This window comes from Hemiscyllium ocellatum, chromosome 13, assembly GCF_020745735.1.
Source record: "Hemiscyllium ocellatum isolate sHemOce1 chromosome 13, sHemOce1.pat.X.cur, whole genome shotgun sequence".
Taxonomy (NCBI): Eukaryota; Metazoa; Chordata; class Chondrichthyes; order Orectolobiformes; family Hemiscylliidae; genus Hemiscyllium; species Hemiscyllium ocellatum.
This window is the reverse complement of record NC_083413.1, coordinates 66,726,083-66,749,971: the sequence shown is the minus strand read 5'-3', so window position 1 is coordinate 66,749,971 and position 23,889 is coordinate 66,726,083. Positions and strand designations below refer to the sequence as shown.

The window sequence follows — 23,889 nt, the reverse complement described above, 5'->3', positions numbered from 1 at the left end:
TTTCATATAGCTGTTGCAGGATTGGAGAGAATGCGCCTGTCTCCAGTGTCTGAATAAAACGAGCAGTCTCGGTGCCATTTGCAAGGATCCCCTGGAGGCTGGCTAAAAATTGCCTTACACACGTGTGTGCAGCAGGACAGGAAACAGACAAGATACCGCAAGCGGTTACATTGATGGACTGATAACATAGAGAGATAAAAAAACAACCGTGCCTTCTGCAATCCTCATTGATGTATTATCTAAGCACCCACATCGATTTCCAACTCAATGATTATTGTTTTCCACATTAATTCTTCAAGGAGTTCCGCATTACTTTTGTTGTTACCCATAGCAACGATTTCGTTAATTGTTGACTTCAACATAACGTAAATCGTGTCAAACGTCAAACTTTACATTGCGGCAGCTGCATGATTAATGTCTTTTCCAGATCAAGTGATTATTTTGATATTGTCAGCTTACATTGCTAAAAGGAAAAAGACTACGAGTGTCTGTTAAAATGGGAAACGACTTCATATTGGGGGCATGGGTAAACATCATGATAAAATTTTCCCCAAACAATTAATTGCTACGCAGCCAATTCAGTGGTAAACTTGTAGATTCGTATTCTAGATTTTCTCGCTGCTTATTCATTGTCAGAGGGACCCATTCTCGAAACCAGGAGCAGTATCATTCTGCTAATGTGCTGAAGACCAGTTTCAAGGCAAAATCACCCGTGTTGAACTGTGTCGGAGACAGTGTAATTAGTGCATAAATTGCTTTGATAATTTGGGTGAAATTATTTTGCAATTAAAAGTAAATATATTTATTATCTCTAGTAAACTTACTTTCTAAACATTTAAGATAACTATTATGTCAAAATGGGAAACAAAGGAAATGCTTATGTCTCCTTAATCGGGAAACGGAGCAGCAACTGTACGGAACGTCTTAACAATCCATAATGCGAAGATAGAGAATGATTTTCCTCTTTTGTAACAATGTTACCGACCAATGTCACGCACTGCATTTTCTCCCTCCTTTTTGCCTTCCGCGATTGCGGATGACTATCGCAATGACGTCACTGCAAAGTTACAACTTTGTCCGTCCAACCAAGAGAAAAAGGGAGAATCAGCAGGAGGAGGGAGGATCTGCAAACCTGGGTGATTTCGATCAGGGGCACAAGTCCTGCGCCGGGGAGAGGAACTGAGCGGAGCCAGCAGCTGATCCATTGTTGCAGGCGCTTTGTTACAAAGTGTAGCGAGCGAAACTGACGATTGACACCACCGTCTGCCAATAGGGAAAGGGAGTGGTGGGGAAGTCAGCCAATCATAACAAGGTAAGGGCGGGATTTCCTTCAGTCAAACACGGTGCCTGAGAAGCTCTCATGCGCAGTGGGACTTTTCACACGGTTCAAGACTGGCGAGCGCAGACTTCAACTGGACACAGAGAGAAAAAGCTGGCCTGAGAGTGTGCGGATGCAGTTGTGTTGGGGTTAGCACCAACTCTTTGGGATCGTAGTTAGTTATTCAGGTAAGTCCTCGTTTTCTAATCGAGCGTGTGTGTGTATATGTGTGTACGCGCTATACCATGAGTGGAGACCGATCGCTGTAGCTAGTCACCGCTATCAGCTTGTGGTCGCCTGTTACAGGGAGGCAGAGGGACTGCAGCGAAAGCTTCTGATTAGCGGCAGCAGACGGGCGCTTGGGGGGGGGAGAAGGGACAGTGTCCCATTTTGTACATTCACCCATCCCTGGATTTATTTTTTTTAACCGTTTGGGAGAACAAGTTGACAGATGTAAGGACGATTAATGCTGGCAGCAGCAAACAACGAACAAAAAAAAACTTTCTCAATGGCTCATCGGAACAAAAGTGCGTCTTTCTGGGTTGCCTTTCTCGGCGTTCAAAGCGAGTTCAGTCGCGACCTCCCCCCTGGATTTTCTGTTGCATTCAACCAGAATCTTTTGTTCTCCCGACCTTAAAACTACCATTGTTTCCGAAAGCTTGATCATTTCCAAGAGAAATACAGATTTCCTTCTAAGAATCTAAATATTTTTGCTGAACTTGAGTCTTGGCTTTTGGGTGGAGTGATGAAATTGCAGTTAAAGCATTTAAAACATGAAACAAAAAAAAAGTTATGGAAGGAAATTTGATCTTGTCCAACAGGGGATCAGGCAGCTTTACTGAACTTAATGCCCATCTCTATCGATCAGTCGAATATTTAAAGTTTGCCGAACTGTAGACTTTTTTTCTTAGCTGGGCCTTTTGATATATATTGCGTGAACTTATTATTTTTCGTTCTCTTGCCTTCAAAAGAAATTGATATTATTGGCCACTTTATTTTCAAGAATATTTAATTACAAAGATATATTATCATGTAAGACGTTTACTTTCCCAAATACCCTTTGGTGGCCTTCACCACATTTCCAACAAAGAAAACACTACTAAGCTAATGGTAAGACACTTAAGGAGGTCAAACGACGTTTAAGGCGCTATATTAATACAGTTTCTTTTGCTTTTTTTTTCTTTCCCCTCATTATACGTTGGAGATCTGTGAAATGACATTCTTCCTGTTGATTCTTGTGAGCTGCCCTAGTCTCTTGATGTACTTCTAGGTTTCTCATCTATTAATAGCTCTGTAACTTAATGGAATCTTCATTCAAATCCATATGTTCACGCTGCTGCCAAACTTAGAAAGTTGAGCACAGCTTGGAATCAGGCCATCTGGCTGATGCAGGCATTTATCATTCCCATGAGCAAATAAGTCTAATTTTGATCCATTTGGTCTTTGGATGTGAACTTTGGTAAGGCCAGTGTTTCTTGTTTGTCACTCGTTGCCCTTGAGAAGGTGGTGGTGAGCTGCCTTCTTGAAACACTAAAGTCCATTTGGAGTGGGTACTCGTAATGTTGTGATGGAGACACGTGACTTTGACACAGTAATGGAGAAAGAAACACAATTACAGTTCAGGGTGAGGATGCTATGTGGCTTGTAGGCAGATTTGATGGTGATGTTTCCAAGTGCCTGCTACCCCAGTTCTTGTAGATGGTAGAGATTGTGGATTTGGGAGGCCTTGTTGTAGGAGCCTTCACGAATTGCTGTAGTGCATCTTGTTGATGATACATGCAGGTGCCATTCTATTATTGGTGGTGTGGTGCCAGTTAAGTGGGCTGTTTTGTCGTGAATGATGTTGAGCTTTTTGAGTGTTTTTGAAGCTGCACTCATCCACATAAATGGAGAGTAATTCCATCAGATTCTGTGTCACTTCAAAGCCTTTTGTTTCATTCACTTATCCAATTTAACCATGTTTACTCAGTTCTTGCCATAACTACTCACTCAAAGTCAATTCCACAGTCTTATAACTGGAGAAATGTGTCCCACTCTGACCTTCATCTCTCATCTACTCTTGTAAGATAAGACCTATAATTCTTTTCTCCACATCAATTAGATGAGAAGCTATTTCTTTTAACATATCATGAGCCTGTATCCCCACTTCACCCACCACAGAACTGAACACACTGGATTCCGAGCATAAGTCTTCCTTTCATTTCTAACCAAACTGCATAATTTTGCTGACCTATTACATCTGATAAGTTTTTGCCCAACTCGCATCCCTTTCCATGTTTCTTCTGGTCTTCTGAGGAATTTACTGAAAACCTGCAGATGATACCAAAATGAGATATTGACCTCTTCTCTCACTGAGTCCTTATCCAGATCAATGATGTAGGGCAGTTGACGTGGTATACATGAACTTCAGTAAAGACTTTGATAAGTTTCCACATGGTAGGCTGTTGGAGAAAATGCAGAGGCATGGAATTGAGGGCGATTTAGCAGTTTGGATTAGAAACTGGTTTTCTAAAAGAAGGCAGTGAGTGGTGGTTGATGGAAAGTATTCAGCCTGGAGTCCGGTTACTAGTGGTGTGCCACAAGGATCTGTTTTGGGACCACTGCTGTTTGTCATTTTTATAAATGACTTAGACGCAGGCATAGGTGGATGGATTAGTAAATTTGCAGATGACACTAAAGTCAGTGGAGTAGTGGACAGTGTGGAAGAATTTTACAGGTTGCAGGGGGACTTGGATAAACTGCAGAATTGGGCTGAGGGGTGGCAAATGGAGTTCAATGCAACTAAATGTGAGGTGATGCACTTTGAGAAGAATAACAGGAAGGCAGAGTAATGGGTCGATGGAAAGATTCTTGGTAGTGTGGACTTGCAGAGGGATCTTGGAGTCTATGTACATAGATCCCTGAAAGTTGCCACCCAGGTGGATAGTGCTGTGAAGAAGGCATACGATGAAGGGCTCTGGCCCGAAATGTCGATTTTCCTGTTCCTTGGATGCTGCCTGACCTGCTGCGCTTTAACCAGCAACACATTTTCAGCTTCATTTGTAGAGGGATTGAGTTTCGGAGCTGCAATATCATGCTGCAACTATACAAAACACTGGTGTGGGAGAAAGTGAGGACTGCAGATGCTGGAGATCAGAGCTGAAAATGTGTTGCTGGAAAAGCGCAGCAGGTCAGGCAGCATCCAAGGAGCAGGATAATTGACATTTCGGGCATGAGCCCTTCTTCAGGAATGAGGAGAGTGTGCCAAGCAGGCTAAGATAAAAGGTAGGGAGGAGGCACTTGGGGAGGGGCATTGGAAATGTGATAGGTGGAAGGAGGTTAAGGTGAGGGTGATAGGTCGGAGTGGGGGTGGGGGCGGAGAGGTCAGGAAGAAGATTGCAGGTTAGGAAGGTGGTGCTGAGTTCGAGGGTTGGGACTGAGACAAGGTGGGGGGAGGGGAAATGAGGAAACTGGAGAAATCTGGTGCGGCCACACTTGGAATATTGTGTACAGTTCTGGTCCCCGTATTTCAGGAAGGATGTGGAAGCATGGAAAAGGTGTAGAGGAGATTTACCAGGATGTTGTCTGGTCTAGAGGGAAGGTCTTATGAGGAAAGGCTGAGAGACTTGAACCTGTTCTCATTGGCAAGAAGGCAGCGAAGAGGAGATTTGATAGAGACATACAAGATGATCAGAGGATTAGATAGGGTAGACAGTGAAAGTTTTTTTCCTAGGATGATGGCGTCAGCTTGTACGAGGGAACATAACTACAAATTGAGGGGTAATAGATTTAAGACAGATGTCAGAGGCAGGTTCTTTACGCAGAGAGTGGTAAGGGTGTGGAATGCCCGACCTGGTAATGTAGTCAACTCAGCCACATTAGGGAGATTTAAACAATCCTTAGATAAGCACATGGATGATTTTGGGATAGTGTAGGGGGATGAGCTGAGAATAGTTCACAGGTCAGTGCAACATCGAGGGCCGAAGGGCCTGTTTTGCGCTGTATTGTTCTATGTTCTAAGTGGCCTGAGAACTAAGCTCTCCACCCACATCTAACCACTGAAGCAAAAACACACCTTACATCTTTTTCACTGCTTTTTCTCCACGGCAATTTAAAATCCGATTTACTATCCTCCCAATAATTTCACATCCTTACCATGCTTTAGTAATCTCCCATGTGGTATCTTGTCAATGAATTTCCTATTGTGTTTTCTGTCATTTTCTTATCAAGCGTCTTCCTTCCTTAATTAATTGTGAGGTTTGTTCATCTGTCATACCTTCTGAGATGTCTTTGCATGATTTGTGTTCTTATGGGATGTGGGCATTGCTGGCAAGGTTGACATTTATTGTCATAGAGTCATAGGGATGTGCAGTATGGAAACAGACCATTCGGTCCAACTCATCCATGCAGACCAGATATCCCAACCCAATCTCATCCCACCTGCCAGCACTCCACCCATATCCCTCCAAACCCTTCCTATTCAGATGCCTTTTAAATGTTGCAATTGTACCAGCCTCCATCACTTCTTCTGGTAATTCATTCCAAACATTTACCACCTTCTGCATGAAAAAGTTGCACCTTAGGTCTTTTTTACATTTTTCCCTCTTGCCCTAAATCCATGCCCTCTAGTTCTGGACTCCACCCCCCCCCCCCCCCCCCCCCCCCCCCCCATCCACCCCCGGGAAAAGACTGTCGATTTATCCTCTCCTCACTCCTCATGATTTTAAAAACCTATCCTAACTTAGAGCTACGCTACCATTCATTCCTGACGCTGAATCAAAATCTTTGAATTCTCCTCCCTGGCACCACTTTGATCTGTACTCTTCCAGCACCACCAATCCAAAAACCACTTTGAGTGTACCTACACTGGAGAGACAACAGGGGTTCAAGACAACAGTTCACTGGCACCTTCTGAAGGGCATAAATTGCTGTCTCTCCAGTGAAGGTACAATCAAAGTGGTGCCAGGGAGGAGAATTCAAAGACTTTGATTCGGTGACAGTAATGAATGGCAGTGTAATTCAAAGTTAGCATATCATGTTCCTTGGAAGGGAACTTGCAGTTGGTTGTTCTCCTTTCGTTTTTACCTTTGTCCTTCATGATGGTAGAAATCACATATTTAAAAGATGCTGGTGAAGGAACCTTGGTTATTTGCTGCAGTGTGTCATATGTTTATGTTGCTGCCACGTTGCATAATAAAGAAATGGGATGTTTAAGATTGTGAATAGGGTACTGGTCAAGCAGACACTGTGTGTCTGGATAGTCTCAAGCATTTTGAGTGTTATTGGGACTGAACTCATTTGGGCAAGTGGAAAGTACTCCATCACATTTTTGACCTGTGCTATGTAGATGGTGCACAGGCATTGGTGAGACAGGAGGTTCAAATATTTACAGAAATAATCCTGTAAAAATTCCCAGCTCCTGGCCTGTTCCTTCTGCTATTGTATACAGCTAGCTGGTATAATTTCATTTCAGGTCAGTGGTAGCTCCCAGGATGTTGATAGTGGAGATTCAGAGATGGTAGTGCTATGGAATGTCAGGATGATGGTTGGATTCTCCCTTGTTGGTCATTTTCTCACATTTACACTTGCTCGTTCTCAGCCTGGATATTGTCATAAGACACAAACATGTGGATAGGGCTGCTTAAGTATATGAGGAGTTATAACTGGCTCTGTATACTGTGGTCACATTCATGAACGTCACCTCAACTCTTACGATGGAGGGAAGGAAGCAAGTGAAGATGATTGGAACAGCACGTGACACTGAGAAATGCCTGCTGTGATGTCCTGGGACTGAGATAATTGACCTTCATCAACCACAGTTATCTTCCTTATTGCATGATTCTAACTGGTAGGGGGGCTGGTTTCTCCCAGATTACCGTTGAAAATAATTTTGTTAGAGCTTTTTGATGCCACACTTGGTCAAATGCTGCCTTTATATCAAGGGCCATTAGTTTTGCCTCCCTTAAGAGTTCAGTTTTCTCCAGGTTTAGAGCAAAGGTGTAATGAGGTTGGGAGATGGATGGCTCTAGCGGAATCCCAATTGAACATCAGTGAGGCAGTTCCTGCTGTGTAATTTCTACTTGACTGCAATGCCACTAACCTCTTCCATCACCTTTCAGGGTGGCTGAATTGAAATTATACTGCTTTTTGTGGATGTACCTGAGAAATGCTTCCATGTTGTTAGTTAGATGCCAGAATTGTAGCTTCTTATTTGAAAACCTGACTATATTTTCCTTAATTGAACACACTCAATTTATCCCTACTGGGTTACGAAACTAAGTGAAAATGTGTTGCTGGAAAAGCACAGCAGGTCAGACAGCATCCAAGGAGCAGGAGAATCGCGTTTCAGGCATGAGCCCTTCTTCAGGAATCATGCCCGAAACGTCGATTCTCCTGCTCCTTGGATGCTGCCTGACCTGCTGTGCTTTTCCAGCAACACATTTTCAGCTCTGATCTCCAGCATCTGCAGTCCTCACTTTCTCCTACCAAAGTAACTGGCCTATTGTTACCTGAGTTAACTGTCTCCCTTTTGCAAAAATGGGTGCTGCATCGGCCACTTTTCAATCCATTGGCACATATCCACACTGCAGGAAGCTCTGAAATATAATTTCCACATCTACTGCAAATTCTCCCTTCAGGGTCCGATGACATGTCCAGTCATTGTCTTTTCTTGGTGTGGCCCACCTAATTAATCTTATTGTATCCATCAAATGTTTGCTCAACTTGTACTCAGTTGGTCCAGATTCACCTGCTAAATATTCTGCTTAGTGGAGACTGGTGGAATGTATTTAGTAAATATATCTGTAATATTTTGATAATCATAGAGATATACAGCATGAAAACAGACCATTCAATCCATTTTGTACATGCCTACCCTCTGAAAATTGACCCTCTTTCCTCTGTCTAAGCTCCAATTTTACTTTTAATCATACTCATTTCTAAAAAATACATTGTTCTATTTGAGATTTTTTGATATTATCCCCTCTCACCACTCTCTTGTCCTTTTACAAATTTTATTATTATCCTAGATATAGCTAGGATCAAATCTTCAATTTTACTTGTTTTTTTAACTTGCTTTTCAAGAACAACTTAAACAATCTTCTTTGTTATTATGGGAAAATCATAATCTGTACCGAGTGTGGTCTTTCTCTGAAGAAAAAAGATTATTTTGCTTCACGGTCCAACGTGCTAAATTTTGCTTCCACCTTACTTCAGCCAACTTGCTCGTTCTCTTGCAAAACTCAGCCACAATTCAGTGTGGTTCCATTAATAGTCTGTACTGATTTTGCATTTCTAAGCAGATCTTGTATTATACTGCATTCTGAATTCTACTCCCAAGATTTACCTGATATCTTTTGTTAACACTATAATTGACTTTGTGAGATAACAGGAAGAACTCTCTCTCCATCATTAGTTGTCACCCCCTTGCCAGTCTTTGTGAGATGTGGCGGATGACAACTGAAAGCAAAATGCTGTTTCTTCTTTCCTTATTGCACGCATGGAGATCATTTGCACAGTATTTTTCTTCCAAGGCTTAGTTCAGTTGTATCCCGTAAAGCTACTAGCCAAAATGAATTAACTAATGACAGCATGGGGGCATTACCTGTTGCCTATCAATGTGATCAGTTCTTAAGTGAATAAGCACAGTTGCAAATCATAAAATTTGGAGGATGATTCAGGACAGAAAGAAGCCATTTTCCCCACCGTCCTGTTGTTGGTCTTTGTTTGCTTACAATCATTAACCTTACTCTTCTGTTTTACATAGCCCTGTAATTGTTTTTCCTTCAAGAATTTATCAGTTCTCTTTTGAGTTGTTCTATTGGATCTGCTTCCACCATCCTTTCAGCAATCACAAGCACTCTATGTTTCTTCTTTCAAAGTTCCTCATGAAACCTTGGGTTGTTGTGAATGTTACTGATTACTGACCCCTCTGCTAGTAGAAGGAACTGCTTCTTTTCATTAATACCATCACAGCCAATTATAATTTTGAAAGCCTCAATCAATGTTCACTTGCACATGCTCTGTGCTAAGGCAAACAATCGCAGCTTCTTCCTTCACCTCAACTGAAGTCCCTTGTTCCTGTTACCATTCTAGTAAACTTCATTTGCATCCTCCCCAAGGCTTTGACAGTGTCCCAAAATTTGGTGCTGAGCTTCGAACATTACAGGGCAAGCTCAAAAGATTTTTCATAAAAGATTCAGTATAACTTGCTTGCTTTTGTGTTCTATTGATAAACCCAAGGATTCTTGATGCCTTTTTAAACAACCGTCCTGAAGAAGGGCTCATGCCCGAAACGTCGAATCTCCTGCTCCTTGGATGCTGCCTGACCTGCTGCACTTTTCCAGCAACACATTTTCAGCTCTGATCTCCAGCATCTGCAGTCCTCACTTTCTCCTAAACAACCATCTCAACCTGTGTTACCACCTTCAAAATTGTGTTGATCTGCCTCAATCATCTCTGTTCTTGCACCACATCTCATATTGGACTTTTTAATTTGTGTTGGCTTTTGCATTTTGTTAGGAAGATTATCACTTCACACTTCTCTGCATTGAATTTTGTCTGACACTTCATTTATTACACCAATTTACTAATCTGTGTGTCCTTTTCACGTCTGTTACTCTCCTCTTCACGGTTGGTTAAATTTGAATGTTGTAACTTTAAAATTATGCCATGTGTGTCGAAGTCCATGCATATATATAAAAAAAATCACAATACTGGCCAGAGGGGAATACCAGTTCCCTCAAGCCTAAAAACCGTGTTCTCCACAAGTGTCTGCTTGCTGTCTCAGTTGGTAGCATTCTCGCCTCTGAGTCAGAAGGTTGTGGTTTCCAGTCCCACACTACGTAGGGGAGGACTAAAACTTGTAGTGCAGCTCAAGGAGTGTTTCATTCCTGAAAGCTCTTCCTTTTGGATAAGGCATTACATGAGACTCCATCTGACCCACAAGAGGCCACAAAGTTATTTGAAAGAAGAGGGGAAGTTATTGAATGGCTTGAACAATATTTATCCCACAATCAACATTAGTTGCATGCAGATTATCTGGTTAGTGTCGCAATATTTTTTGCTTGTGGGACTTTGCTGTGTTCAAATTAGCTGCTGTGGTTCCTGTATCATAACAATGATTGCACTTCTAAAGTACTTAATTGTTATAAAGAAGTTTGGTATGTCCTGGGGTCATGAAAGGCTCTTTCAAAATGCAAGGCTTTCTTTAACCAATGTTTATAGCTATGCTGCTAGTTCTAGACATTAGTCATCAACCTGTTGAGATACATGACAACGCACTGCAGAAACAAATGGGTTTTGAGCCCAGGGTCCTGTGGGTTACTACTAGTTCTCAGTATTTTTTAATCAGTTTGTTTAGGAATGTGATGACACATCACTGGGGCAAGTGGGACAGGAAGCTGGGCCTTCTGCCCCAGTGATAGGACAACCACCACTGCTGCTCAGGAGCCCTGTGTAGCTCGCTCTGTGCCATTCAGTTCTGTTAACGGATCTATTAAAAATTACTCTGTTAATTCACTTTCAAAGGTCCAGATGCACAACATCCTCTGCATTGCCCTCCATCATTTCCTTGTCAAATGGTTTAGTCATGTTAGTCAAACAGTGTTGTCAACAAATCCATTCTGTATTTTATCAATTAGCCCATAATGTCCGAGATTATAGTTTCAGAGCTTTCCCCATCCCTGATGTCCCTATGTTATGGAATTGATCCCTGTCCCTCTTTTTTTTTGAATATCTATCATCACCAATCCTCCAGTCCTCTGGCACTACTCCCTTAACCAAGGTGGGGCAGAACCTTGGAGCCTGAAGCTCTTTAATCTTCATCTTTTCTTCCCTCAACATAAGATGTGACTTGTCTGTACTGGGTGAAATGAAGTCAATTACACAAAATGGAACAAAGAATCTTTTTTGGCAAATATTAACAATATTCATTATACTGATTGCTTACGATTGCAAGTTGAACTACCATTATGCTGTAAGTACTGTTTTCAGGCCAACAATGGAAACATCTTTCATTTGTGTGAGGTATGATGAAATGTTTTGCAGTCAATTGAAGTGTGGCCCAATGTTGTGACACATTTTTAAAAAATTAAACTTGTGCCTCTCATGACCTCAAAATCTTGTGGTTCTTTTTAAAATGAAGTAGTTTTAAAGTAAAGTCACTGTTGTAATGTAAGAAAGCAAGAGAAAATTCTTTACACAGCCAGCTCTAATGGAGTAGCAAAAGCCATAAAAGCTAAACATATAATGTGGGTCATGCAGCATCTGAAGAAACAGATGTTTCATGTCAAATTTTAGGAGTTGTTGGCTGAGGGAGGTCTGTTGACCTTGCCACTGTTAGAGCTTAAATACTTTTCTATGTCTATGGGCTGGTAGATGTTGACTCCGTTTAGAGTCTTTATTAATGCAGTGCTCTGTGTTGTAGTTTTTTTTAATACAGAATTGTTTTTTTCTTATATCTTACTTTGGGTTTTGGTAGTTTGTAGAGTAGACTAGTACTTTGTTTTCTTTATTTATTGATGTTGCTATTATATTGTAAAGTTACACTATTGTTACACTATTTTCTATTAGTTTTGTAATTTTGTTTAAAAAAAACCAAAATCTTTTATTTTTTCAAATAAAAATATTTATAAGTGTAAAAAAGAAATGAATGCAGTGCTGCCTCGGTAATGCACTGGGTTTAGTTCAGATCATCTGCTCAAGTCTGCTTAATCCACAACCTTCTTTTTTTGCTGGTATTGCAATGAACTGAATCAAACTGATGCTCTCGGCAGTATTTAACGCAGCTAGTAGGATTTTGCCTGCTGGCTGCAGAACCAGTGAGAGCCTTCTTTGAGAATGACCAACCAGAAATGGCCTCTCGTGGGTGTTTTCCAGGGTGTGGAAATCCTGGCCCTGAGGACTGCTACTTAACTTGGTCACAGCTATGCTGTTACAGGAAATGTCACCAGGGAGGTGGCCGTTTTTGGTACTGAACAAAAGGTAACGCATAAGATTTCCATTGACCTGGGCCACAGTTGAATGTGGACGGGTGTGGGGCTGTTTGTTTCAAACGAAGGGGCAGGTGAGATGTGCAGCTGCCAGTCAGTGCAAACCTCTCCTCCACACCCCCCCACCCCCCCAACTGTAACTTAATAGTGCTGCACCACTTGTTGTCAACATTTAGTGCCAGATCAAGGAACTGACCCACACCTTACTGGGAGCACTGGGGACTTTGCTATTTGGATGTCTCTTCTAACCAGTGACTGCTGCCTGGCCATTGCCAATGCTGGTGGGAAGAGGTTCATACGTTTCGCAGTTGGGGATCTCACTTTGTGGGAATGCCATCCATGAGGCTTTTCACCCCAGACCTGATATGGGCAGAGGCATGTAGGTGGTGGATGTCTCCACTAGAACCCTCCTGTCTAAGTCAGCCCATCTCCTTCACCGTCCAAGCTGGCCTCATCGGAAAAACATTAATTCCCACTGAAAATGCACTGTGATTCTGATGCATGTGGATTTTTTTTAACATTAACGTGGATTGAAGTTCTCACCTCTTCACTTCTTCTATGCAATCCAAAACAAATCTTTATGTCAGCTTGCACAAATTGATTGCATCCTCTAGAGCCACCAATTGAAACTTTTACATGTACAATTATTCAGACTTTTCTGATTGATTTTGTGATCATTATCCTGTCTGTGATAAAATTGTGTGGCTGGCCTATATCAATGAGTTGACATGACAGCCTACGCATGGGACTGATGAAAAATGGCTCACCCAATATTTTAGTTAAGATCCTTTCTCACCGTTGGCTACTGTGTTTACTGTCTCCATTGACAAGCATCTCTTTATGTTGCTGCCTGAGACATTCGAACAGCAAATTAGTTTCTGGGCACAATTATGATCATAAGGGATTAAGGTTGATGGAGGAGGTGTTTCTGTTTGCGTTTTGGTTTTGTAGCATTTTAAGATAAGACCTTTGTGGTTGTCACATGGTAGAAATTGCCAGTATGGATCTCTGGGTCTAGGCTTTGTCTAAGCCAGATTCTGTTCTCAGTGGGATTATGAGTATTCAACTTTATGAATAACATGGAAGATTCAGCAAAACATTGTAAATTGTGTCCTCAATTGGAATAATAAAAGGAGCTTGAATGTCCATGCGTTTATCACAGAAGGTCGATGTGACATTTTGTTAAATGAGCATTAAGTGATTGACTCCAATTATGTATAACTTATTAACATATAAATTAATAGATGGTAAATGTAACCTGTTCTGACTGTTTTAAAAGCAAGAAAGAGAACCTCAGATTGGGATTTCATGGCATCAGGAACATTCTTTGAATCTTTTAAAAATGCTAGGCAAGTTTTGGTCCACCTCCCATTTCCATCGATCTCATTTCCAATGGCAGGGGTGGGGGGCAGGAGGCAGGACGGCAGGAGGGAAATGTATTCTGATGGGCCCGCTGTGCTTACTGCTGAGTTCAGATATCTTGTTTTGGCTATTACAAAGGTCTCGGCCTGCAGAATGGAAATCACAAATTTATTGAGTAATTGTAAACACTGTTGAAAGATGGTTAAGGTCTGTTTGAGTAATACTCACAACTTTACAGAGAACGTTTTAAGGGGTAAAGACCTAGGCCTAAACAGCTTCTACAATATTCAGATGATGTCCCAGATGAACTGAGATTCGCCTTCTAACCAGTCTGTCTTGGCTCTCGTGTGCTCCAGTGGCCACCTCTGCTTTGCTTCTCTGGTTGGTGGGTTTAAATCTTATTTCACCACCACACTCTTTAAATTTTCTGTTATTCCATCCTTTATGGAAGGAATATATGTAATTCATTAATGGCTCTAATATTCGATCAAATACATCTTGTGTTGCTTGTTACGAGAAAGACAAGAAAGTGCAGTTAAGGCATGTGATCAGCCAGGATCTTATTGAATGACCGGGTAGGCTTAAGCGATCTCATGCTCTTATTTCTTCTTCTGTTGTATTCTGTCTTGCAATATAACTGCTCCGAGAAACACCCGAGTATATCTTTGAGCAAATAGATGTTATCACCTTGTCTTTGTGCACATATACACTGTGGTCAAATTTGAGGAAAGCAGCCGGATGCAGTCATGTAGATAATGTAAAAGCTGCTATTGTAATGCCATTAGGCCTGACTGTGCCACACGTCCTGTTAACAATTTGCGTCTCTGCAAACGACAACAGTCTTTGAAGGAGATCTCAGACTCGTTAAATGGTGCTGCAGCTTAACGGCTGCTTTAAATTTATTTTGCACTTACAAACATGAGAAATGTCGACTGTGGGTTTTTGCTGTTTTCAAGCCTAGTTTTCTCCCTCATCTGGTGGTGCATGATTATGCTGGCAGCCTTCTGGTAGCTTGACTACTGGGTTTTCTTTGTGTGAATCTAGATGGTGTCTGAATTAAATGCTTGGTGGGGTGTTGTTACGTAATGAAGGCCTAAAAGACATCACTGTAGACATACTATTCTCATCGAGCACAGTAAGCGTTTTGCGCTTCCAGAGGAGCTAATCAAATAAAAGATGAATCCTTGCCGATTTATCTTGTTGCCCTATGACAAAGAATTGAGGTCATAGGAGCTCATCCATTTTAACAAGTGCTACATTTAGCATTTGATATTAGCTAGCTGACCTCAGATGACCAAGAATTCAGTTATTTCTGTCTGCAACAGGGGAAGCTTCACATATAGCTGGCACTGACTGCTCAGTCAACTTTCAGTTTTCTGTGTAGGTGGGGGGGAAATTGAAGTGACTCAAACCTGATTTCGTTTTTATTCCCATAGGGATGTTTTGGCTTCACTTACTGCCAACTGAAACAGTAACTTCAACAATAGAAATGCTGAATAGATAGTTGCTACTTTGGCCCTCATTAGAGAAATCAGCAACATTCATAACTTCACCTTAAACAGAAAGGGAAGAATGTGAGATGAAGGGGATTTTAGTTTCCAACCACTGAAGCTATTAACGGTGGTTAAGATGATGCATATTCTTAACATTGACGTTACATATTTCATAGTTAAAGCAAAAACTGAGCACATCCAGTGACTATCTGGGGCTGTATCCACTGTAGGTGACTAACAATGAGTTTGTCATCCATTTGGCCAGCAATAATGTGCAGATTAATAAAACCACATGTCGTAACGTGATGTGTTTGCAGTCCAATTCCAACATTCAATACTCTGACCATGTAAGGAAGAAAATCTAACCAATTTGATTCCTCATTCAATATTATTTGTGAGAGATTGAAAGTTTTTTTCCTGTGGTACCCTAAATAAATACTTTACCGTGGCAATTACAAAATAAGCTAATACAGAGGAACCTTGATTATCTGAAGGATATGAGCAGGGAGTAATTTGTTCGGTTAATTGAATTCTGGATAATCGAATGCCAGATAACATTGTTTAGCCAGACATCGGGACCTTGCGATCTTGCCAGATAATCCGAGATTTGCATATTTGAATACCGGATAATCTAGGTTCCTCTGTACATCTTGTGGTAGTGGTTAATATAAAACAAAGAACAATAGATGCTGGAGATATGAAACAAAAATGCCAAGTGTTGGAGAAATTCAACAAGTCTAACAGCTTCTGTAGACACGATGTAGAGGTGCTGGATGGACAAAGTCAAAGATCATACGACACCAGGCTCTAGTCCAACAGGTTTATTTCAAATTGCAAGCTCCTTCCTCAGGCCGACTAGTCAGGTAGCTGCCTGAAGAAGGATTTTGGGTTCTGAAAGCTTGCAGTTTCAAATAAACCTGTTGAACTACAACCTGATGTCATGTGATTTTTGACTTTGACAGCTTCTGTAGAGAGAGAGAAACAGTAAATGTTGCAATGCCAGTGATCCACTATCAGAACTAAAAGCTGGGAAATGGTGATATTCATGTTAATACAGGGGTTGGAGGAAAGGAGTGAGTCAGATAGATGGAAATGATGCTCAGAGGGAGGGAGGGAAAAGAAGAGGAGACAAAGGAAGTGCTGATGAGAAGCAAATAGTTGAAAATGGGTTGGCAGTGCTAGCAGCACCCTGTATCCGACAAAACCTTGTGTGTGGTCAAGGTAATGAACATGGAAGAAGGTATTCACATTCTGGAATTGTTAAACTTAATGAAGGCTCTAAGGTACCTGGATAGAATATGAGATACTTTTCCTCCAGCTTGCGTTGAGCTTTACTGGAGCACTGCAGCTGGCCTGAGACAGAAATGTAGTGGCTGCTGCGTTGGTGGTATCATGTGGGTTGTTTTAATTTAGATTTTTCTCAAAAGGCTCTGTCAGACTTTGGCTTGTCCTGTCCTAAGCGTTAATACACTGTCATCAGATAACAATGGAAAGTAAATTATATCGTAATCAAGCTCCAATCAGTCGTGAAGGAGGGTCACAGGACCTGAAGTGTTAATTGTGATTTCTTTGCACAGATGTTGACAAACCTGCTCTTTTTTCCCAGCAATTTCCATTTACGTTGTATATTATTCAAATTCTTCCAGCCCTGCCTTATCCCTGATATGAAAAACCTTGGACTGCTTAAAGGGTTATGTGAAAATAATTGTTCTCTTTTATATTGGATACTATGTATTTTTGTCTAGTCTCCTTGTCAATCTTATGAAAATTTTGGTATTAAAGTGTACTGTAAAGAGGATAACCACCAATCAGTAAAATGTGCTGAATAGTAAAAAGACTGTGGTTTACTTATTGTTTTGGGAAATTTTGCTAGTAATGAAAGTATTCTTTCATGAAGAGTTTGCTGCATTTTGTTACTAATGGGGAGTCCTATAAACCTTGTAAGGTAGGACCTTCCAAATGATTCAGAATCTGATTTCTGAATCATAGAATCCCAACAGTATGACAACAGGCCATTTGGCCCAACAATTCAACACCAACCGTCCGAAGAGAAACCCACTCAGACCCATTCTCCAACTCTATTACTCTACATTTACCCCGACTAATGACCTAACCTACATATCCCGGAAGACTAGGGGCAATTTAGGATGGCCAGTTCACCTTACCTGCACGTTTTTGGAGTGTGGGAGGAAACAGGAGTACTCAGAGGAAACCCACACAGACACTAGGAGACTGTGCAACCTACACAAAAGCAGTCACCCAAGGCTAGAATCGAACCTGGGTTCTTGGCGCTGTGAGGCAGCAGTGCTAACCACTGAGTTGCCATGCTAATGAACTTTAATTTGTGTCTGTTATATGATCCACTAGCATGGTCACCAAGCGTTACAGCTGTCAACCTGACTTGGGAGCACACTTGAGGATGAAGTATAAGATCTTTGGGCAGCAACACGTGTATGATAATTTCAAAATTCTCTAGTCTAACCAATAGACGCACATGTAGAATTTCACAGGATAACTTAAAATAAATCTTGGTTGGGAATGGATGTCAGGTTAAAGAAAGTTTGAGTGGGGTCGCAGTAACAGTGAAAGAAAATGGTATGTCATTGAAGACTGAATGCACAGATTAAATGCAATGCAAGGACAGAATGCAAGCTAAACTAACTCAACCCTAATTGGATGAACAAAATTGTACAAAAATGAAGTAAATAAATACACACTGGAAGAAGCCTTTTGAAGGCAAAATGAGGAAGGATACTGGAGCTCTTAATTTTCTTTTGATGCTGTTGGGAGCTGGAACTAAAAATGAACTTCTGGTTTTTCATTACTGTGAATTGTCTGTTATTTAATAAACATTGGCACCCCGCAAAGTTGGCAACTTGTTTAAACTGAAGAGAAACTGAAATGATTACCTCCTGGAAATATATATCAAAGAACACGTGAGTAACCTCTTACCCAATTTAGGATGTGTTATAAATACATTTCATGAATGAAACATTACTGAAATGGATGGGCTAGACATGGTAAAGCGGCAAATAACTAATAAAGCCCCAAGGATGGATAGTCTATCACTAATTAAGAGTGGAGGTGAAATTATTAAAATTCTGATCATGAAGAAGAAGTTTATGGCCAGAGCTCATTTCCAATTCCTTCGCAATTCTTGTTGTAATTATACAGCAAAAACATAAATCTGTTAGTAATTACTGGGAAAACAATGGGATTGCTGATGGACCAAGCTCAATTACTTGTACAGTATACAATGATACAGCTGACATGGCCTCAGAAAACAGAATTCTCAGTTTACCAATTGTTTCAAGGTAGTGACATCTCCATTTGGCAGTGTTAACTACACTGTACTGTAGAAATTAGAATTCCAGAGAGTTTTTGTGAAATATTTTGCATGGACACCTGGACACCTAAGACAGTGAGTAGGTGTAATCTGAATGCAGTTGGTTGAACGAGATGAGACAGTAGGTACATTTTTAATGGACTGATTATCTAACTGGAGTGATGATTTATTGATGGGCACACATAGGAAATGGTATGTGGTAATCAATAAGCAGAAAAGCTGTCCATTTCAGGGAATTTTGTATCTCTCTTCTGAAATTTGATTTTAACTTGACACTTCACTGTCACTGTAAAGCAGATAGAACTGATATTTATTTGGAATTTTAACACAGTAACACATCACAAGGTGACTTTTGCAGGTGTTAACAGACAAAATTTGATACCGAGCCACAGAAGAAGATATTAACTTGCATAGATCTTTATAGCATAGAAAGAGGCCAATTGGCCCATCACATTCACACAAAGATCTGGCTACATTAATCCAATTTTCCGCCTTTTAGCCTACAGCCCTGTTACCTGTGATGATGCAAATGTTTACTGTAAATATGGCTTAAGTGTTATGAGCGTTTCTGACTCAACCACCCTTTCAGACAGTGAGTTCTAGACTTCCACTGCCTTCTGGGTGAAAAGCCTCCTATCTCTTATTTTTAAATCTATGCTTCCTGATTATTGACCCCTCTGATCATGGAAAAAGTGTTTTCATCCACATGCCCCTCATAATCTTTTACATGCATCTACTGGGTCCCCTCTCATCATTCAGTGCTCCAAGGAAAACAGTCTCAATCTATCCCATCTTTCCTCATAGTGTAGACCTTACAGTCCAGACAATGATCTGGAAAATGTTGTCCACACCCTCTGTAGTGCAGTCATATTCTTCCTATAATGTGGTGACCTGAACTGCATCCAGTTGTGGTCCAACTAGTGTTATTTGCAGTTCCAGCAGAACCCACTTGCTCTAGTATTCCAAGCTTTGGCTAACAAAGATAAGTCTTCCATATGCGGCCTTAACCACCTGATCTACCTGTTACCTTAATTGATCTATGAGTACGCACACCGTTTCTCTGATCTTCAGTACTTTCCAGGGTCAGACCACTTATACTGTAATCTCTTGCCTTGTTGGCCCTCCCTATGTGTTGTCTCACACTTTTTCAAGTACAATTCCATTTGCTATTGCTTTGCCCATGTGACCAAACTGCTGATATCCTCCTTTGATAAGTTACAGCTGTCCTCCTTAATGTTTGCCACTCTACCAATTTTCTTGCCATCTGTGAACTTCTTGATCGTACCCAGTGGAGGGGACTGAAAACTTGAACATAGTGGTGAGTTTTGAAAAGCATTGAAAGAGTTCAAAATTGAGAGAGAACTCTAGAGGTTCAGGCCTGAACTGTAGAAGATTGATGATAAGCGGTGTGATTAAAATTCGGGACCCATGTAAATCTAAAGTTGGAAGACTGCAGAAAAGTACAGAAGTAGGAAAGATTTTGTGATTATTTAGGAGGTTTGAAATTTGTTTGGCTTTTGGTTCAGTAACCAGCCTACAATGTAGGTTAGTGGGCATAGGGGCATCAGGTAAATGAGAACTTTGACTTTCCTTTCCACCTGGATGCTTTGTGTGGTCAGTTTTCCTGCCAAACCTTACTGTTTTGAGAAGAAAAGACAATTGGACAAGCAGCTGGGCCCCTAATCCATGGCAGTGGAATACTATAACTGTCTCTGCTGCTGTCAGGAACACTATCATTTCATACATTGTCTTTAAAATCATCACGAAAATGTATAATTTTTTAAAGCTTTCTTCTTGAAAGAAAATCACTTGTGGAAGTCTATTCTCTTTTAAGCTTATGAAGTCTAACATTATGGTGAACATTGATCAAGCAGTATTAATCTGACCAGACCATCTATTAAATAATTGGTTCTTGGTTTCTCAACTTGAGAAAATTTGATACCAGTGCAACCTTTTCATTATGTTTTATCAGGCAAGTTGCCTGATACAGAGCAGCTGCTGTTGTACATGGGCATTATCTTTCAATCAATAAAGTTTCACAAAGTTCAATTTTGCATTACATATCACTTAACCTTCAGCTTCATCTCCACTTAAAATATGTTGAGACCAGAGGTCAGATGTGCCTCTTACCTTTCTTCTAATTTTCAATCCTTAATTATTGAAGATTTTTTTCCCATATTATGCCACTGACTAAGAGACTCAAGGATCCACAAAGATGGATGTTGCTCAATAAGTTATAAATAAGATGTCAGCTTTATCTTCTACTTATGTTGACATTTTCATGCTTTGGGTTTTGAAATGGCTTTGAATTGCTTCGTGAATCCCCTGTAATTTATTGGTCACTTTTATCTGCAGTCATGCAGTTACAAGACAATCTAAGGATGTGCAGTGATGAACACCAGATTGCCTTAACTTTTTCTCTTGCCAATTCTCCCTCAAGTCACCACAGTTTTACCAGACCATAGGGCTGCTCTCATTAAAGAGAGGTGATCTGGTGGTGATTTAACCTGAGGGCCACCATATCTCAGGTAAGGTGAGAGGCTGAGAAGGAGAGTCCTTCATGCTAACCTCAGCTGGTGATGGGAATTGAACCCAGACTGTTGGTGTCACACTACTTCGCAAACTAACTGTGCATCCAAATGAACTAACCTAACCCTCCTGCTTCCAATTTGAGCACCTTTTCAAACAAAGTAAAATATGCTAAAATATGTGAAATGTGGATACAAAGCTAAATGGACATGTGGATTCAGTGTTGGTTTTTATCTGTGGTACATGTTTTCATATTTATTTCTTAAAAATGTTTTAAAAGTATGCTTTGATTGAAATGGAACAAAGTGACTTTTTCATTCTTTGCATTATAGTCGTCAACTTATCCAATACTTGTAAATCTAATAAATAATAATGAAATATTTATTTCATGTATTCTTATTTAATGATGGAGATTGATGTTTAATCTATCCTGTAGTTTCAATTTCATAAAATCACAGCTATGATTGGCTTGTTTTGGAATTTTTTCACTTCCAAGATCCACATTTTTAAAATGCCCTCTATTCAGTGACTGGCAAAGCTAATTTGAAAATTTGATGTACTCAGGTATTAGCTTCTTGAACTTAATTGTAGCAAATTGGTTCTCTTCAATTCAGCTTCAGTGAAATTATAGAAAAATTTGATCTTAATAAAATGAATCCCAAGGATGCAATTTAAACCTGGTTGTCAATGCTTAAATAATCAGAACATCAACTGTGGGCAGCACGGTGGCACAGTGGTTAGCACTGCTGCCTCACAGCGCCAGGGACCTGGGTTCAATTCCCGCCTCAGGCGACTGACTGTGTGGAGTTTGCACATTCTCCCCGTGTCTGCGTGGGTTTCCTCCGGGTGCTCCGGTTTCCTCCCACAGTCCAAAGATGTGCGGGTCAGGTGAATTGGCCATGCTAAATTGCCTGTAGTGTTAGGTAAGGGGTATATGTAGGGGTATGGGTGGGTTGCGCTTCGGCGGGTCGGTGTGGACTTGTTGGGCCGAAGGGCCTGTTTCCACACTGTAAGTCTAATCTAATCAACCAATTTAAGGAGAGAAAGTGAGGCTGCAGATGCTGGAGATCAGAGTCGAGAATGTGGCACTGGAAAAGCGCAGCAGGTCAGGCAGCGTCCGAGGAGAATCTATGTTTTGGGCATAAGCCCTACAATTCCTGATGAAGGGCCGTTGCCTGAAATGTCGATTCTCCTTGCTCCTTGGACGCTGCCTGACCTGCTGTGCTTTTCCAGCACCCCACTCTTGACAGCAATCAATTTAAGGCCAAGGGATTATGTTACTGAACTGATATTCCAGAAGCCTGGTCTGTTTGACCTCGCAACACCAACTGGGGAAATTACATTTTGGGTTATTCCCCCCCCCCCCCCGAAGAAGAGAAGGCTGGGGGTAAATTGAGAGAAGTGCTCAAGATCATACAGAGGAGGTAAAAAGAGTGATTGACTAAAGAATCGGTGGTGGTATGAGGAGAAACCTCTTAGTACATTTTTTTGAAAGGGTTTTTTTTCTAAATGTAAGTTCATGAAGCCATGCTATGGCCACCTCATTTACCAAATTTAAGGTGACTACTCTGCCATTTATTAGTGAGGAGCATCTCCCCAACTGACTATGTGGATTGGAGAGAATGACGTAGGGAGATTCAATCGTGGTTTTCAACAGAGAATTGTATAAGCACCTGAAGAGAGAATGTGCAGGACCCCAAGGAGAGGGCAAGGAGTTGATTGGCTGAATAGCTTACTTAAGTGCTATAGCCATCCCACAATCTGTGTTACATCACATCTGTGAAATTGGCTTTTCTGCCTTCATTATTTCTATTGTCTTTTAAACCTAACAAACCTTATTTTTTTCAGTTTGTTTGATCCCTTTACAAAACCTCTTGGTTTGTGCAGCTCAGTTCTCATGGTTTGTTCCTGAAATCAGCAGGCCAGTGTCATTGAGAATTATATCCGAAGGCTTGTGTGTGTGGCAGTAAGATCTGATTTAAATTTCTAATCTGGATCATTGCAGGTGTTTGCTATGTATTTTGCATATTTAAAGAGAATAATTGATACTTACAAATTATTAGAAGGCAATTATCTCATCTTTTGTAAAGGTTGTTGTGAATTTTGAGCAAATGATAAATCATGTTGGTCCCTTTGATTAGATCACTGGCCTAAAGGATTATCTTCAGATATGCTATATAGCTTTAAAGGATTTTTATTCAGTTTTGGAATTTTTTTGGACGGTTTGTGATCTGAGGCACATATTGGTACTAAGCATATACAGTGCATTTTAATATGTTCTTGTAGTGAAGGGAGAAGGAGTACCTGATTTAAAAGGAGTTTTCTCCTGATGTAAAGAGAGTGAATGAAAGATGCTCATGACGGTGGTTATAGCTTGAGAAAAGTGCAGACATTGCAGTTGAATCACTTTCAAGTTGGCAACTGTTTAGTTTAATTTCTGAGAGACCATGATTTCATCTCTTTACAAAATCTGGATTTCTTTTCCTGTTAGCAGATGGGAGCACGTTTTTTGGCAATATGGGTGATTAAATTTTTTCAAGTAGTCTGTTAATGCTTGCATCTGTTTCTTTTAGGCTAAGGATGTAAAATAGCATGCTTGCTGCTCATCTCTATCCCCCCTTACTGGAAAAAGTACTTTATTATTATATTGTAATTATAAAAATTAAAAACCTCAGAAGATTGTTCCACTACACAAACTGAATAGCCAGTGATGGTCGACTCATGAACTGGTATTTCCTGTCTTTTAAATAGTAACAGTCAACCTTTGATTTTGATTCATTTCCTGAGTAGGCTGTTTGTTACAGCTCTCACCTCAAAATCGGTCTGTTTCTAGCGAAGAGGATGGTCTGCGTATGTGAGCCTGATTTCATA

At 40.7% G+C, this 23,889-nt stretch overlaps 1 protein-coding gene across 2 annotated transcripts in view; it reads left to right on the top strand.

Annotated features, from left to right (window-relative positions):
• Positions 1-1,358: 1,358 nt before the first annotated feature.
• Positions 1,359-23,889, top strand: part of LOC132821924 (cytoplasmic protein NCK1-like) — a 215,982-nt gene continuing 193,451 nt past the window's right edge. For both annotated transcript variants that reach the window (XM_060834901.1, XM_060834900.1), the window contains exon 1: positions 1,359-1,506. The gene's annotated coding sequence lies outside the window, so the exon portion shown is untranslated. The remainder of the gene's footprint in view (positions 1,507-23,889) is intronic.